Consider the following 2,709-nt stretch of genomic DNA (forward strand, 5'->3'; position numbering starts at 1 on the left):
AGAAAGGAGCGAACTGGGAGCATTGATTTTCTGTATGTTGCATTTTTTATCTCAAAGTGTGCCTCCCTCTGAAATAAATCTCTTGGGCTCTGTAGCCACTAATTGACTTCACACATACTCCTTCATGCAGACCAATTACAGCTTTCAGCTTCAACAATGGGGAAATAAAAGACTTGTAAAACTTGTTGCAGAAAGGGAAATACTCCACACCTCAACCTTTTTTGAAGGAGTTATGATCTGACCCATTATCACCTTCTGTTGGATAGGATTACTGGTGATAGAACTGATCATGTCTTTTTGTTCTCTGCTCTCTGGAAAGAAATCCATGCCTTGACTCTTAATTGAATTTGTCTCTTTGCCACCTTCATGGGAAAACCAAGGAACATAGTGTCCCTTAGATACTGATAAGCTGTTGATTTTCTGTCTGTTGCCCCAAAGTTGCCAAAAGGACCTAACAAGGTGGTAATTAGCAGATGGCAGGGGCTTTTCTCACCATTTCCGGAGCTGTGCTGCCACGGAAAGGCTCATTAGACGCCCGCTGACACCCCTGCTGGTTACTGTGCTGCACTACGGCTGCTCTCTTTTTTAGAAAAACTATGCTGTCTGAGCAAGCTTATTGTGTATTGTCAGTCCCAGTGAGCCAAAGGCTGACTGAAGTGCCAAAACCTTGAAGAATTCATAGAAGACGAGACTGATTGTTCGGAGTGCTGTTTGTGCAGGCTTTATTTGGTAAACTATTAAATTTTTCTGCCATCTTAGCTCTATAAATGCCAATATACTGTATTGTTCAGTCAGTTGGTCAGTCACTATCAAATAATACATTAAGTGAATATTTGCTCTCCCTGAACCACGTTTTTTTTTTTTACATATGAATTTGAAAAATCTCTTAAATGAACTCTTTGAATTTCCAGGTTATTTTTTATAGGTAAATAAAACTTTAGCTATGTTTTTAGTGCAGTGCAATCTCATGACAGAATATGAAAAAGTTCACAGCACAGAAACCTCAAAAAAGGTACAGTTGGTAAAGTTGTCTCTGTTCTCTACTGCTGTACAGCTTCTGTCATGCTGCAGATGACATCTCTATCGCTGTCACCTCGTCTTTCTAGACACTTGCAACATCATGACTCTGACAGCAGAAGGTGGTAAATTGCACAAAAATAGCTTGTAAGGGGCCAGGAGAAGTTTTGCAAATAGCATTAAACCCTGCTTAAAGGTTGGAGATTCAGATTTCCTTAGTCCTTTATTCCCTACTTTTGCTCCCTGGCGTTATTCATACTGCTACTACAATTTCATCCAAAAGTGGTGTTAAAAGTACACAGTTAAGGCTTGAATTAATGTAAATGTTCAGGTGTGAATAACACTTAGCAAGATATGGTCCAAGAGCTGGCTCTTGAAGTCCTCAAATGAAAACAAAGCACCATCCATCAAATAAGGGAATGAAAAAGTGTTTATTTTTGAGTATTGGAGCCAGTACAAACTAGATGTGAATTTAACATCTTGGGTGTTGAAATCTAAAACCCCCTGGACTAAGCTACGCCACGTGTTTTATGTGCCAGGTTAGTATGGTCAGTGGTCAAATAAATGGTTTTAAAATAAGAGGGAGAGAAAAAAGACTAAATGGTTTAAAGCCATAGCTGACAGCTAAATAATTTCTCTTATGTGTCTGTTCACAAACAGTGTGTTAACGGTGTCAAGAGAATATCACTTTGCTCAAGGAAAACAATATCAAAAGACAATTTTTGACCTCATACTATCATCATCATCTGAGCAAGTAAGAGAAAGCCCTGAAGGTTTTACAGACATAACTGCCTTGAAGTATACTTTTTTTTGCTATTGAACATGTGGCTCTTCAGCTGTTTTGACTAACTCTTTAACCAATGTCTATGAAACTTGTTTGCCCCACGCTTGGTAAGAGCATTATAAAATAAGAGTTTAGTTTGAAAACCTCTACATTAATACTGAAAGGCTGCAGCCAGTTAAATTGCTGTCCACAAATATGTTTCTTTACACTCCAGCTTTCTTTGTCTGTCATTTAGGCCCACTTCATGCTGGATAATGACCGTACTATGATCTAAAAAAATCAGTCTGAACATCGATGATCTTCTCAGGGTCTTGGTGAGGTCTTCAGGCATGTAATGAGATTGCAGTGGGCTTCTGATTACACGAGATACAACAAGATCGAACCATGATGGATACACAAAACCTCTGCAGTGGATAGAGGTCTTTTAGCACTGTAGTGACAGCATATCGAGTTCCTGGGTGAGCCCACGCCCACATACAATGGCAAACCTATTTGTCAAGTACTAAGACTGTAGCAGAATCGTGATTCTCTTCACACTGAAGGAGGTTTTCTAAATTTGCTGCAAACCAGCCAAGCTCTAATAAGTCGTGGAGAATGTATTGGGGTCATCATCTAGTGAGAAGGGACCCTAACTGAAAGACCCACCGCACAAATACACATCAAAGGTTTTATTTTAAAGTTGGTAAAGCATAACTTTTAATTATTTACAATTAATACATACTAAATGAAACATTCAAAAAAAAAGTTAAAAAACAAAAACAACTGGACTTCTATTCTGTAGCTGAAGACGTTTCGCTTCTCATCCGAGGAGCTTTCTCAATTCAGAAATAGAGAGTGTGGAGTTGAGCTTTTAAAGCTGAGATGTGATGTAAGCTGGATTGCTTGCAAATTGTTCTCACTCTCCTAAC

The sequence above is a fragment of the Kryptolebias marmoratus genome, linkage group LG8 (genome assembly GCF_001649575.2).
Source record: "Kryptolebias marmoratus isolate JLee-2015 linkage group LG8, ASM164957v2, whole genome shotgun sequence".
Classification (NCBI taxonomy): domain Eukaryota; kingdom Metazoa; phylum Chordata; class Actinopteri; order Cyprinodontiformes; family Rivulidae; genus Kryptolebias; species Kryptolebias marmoratus.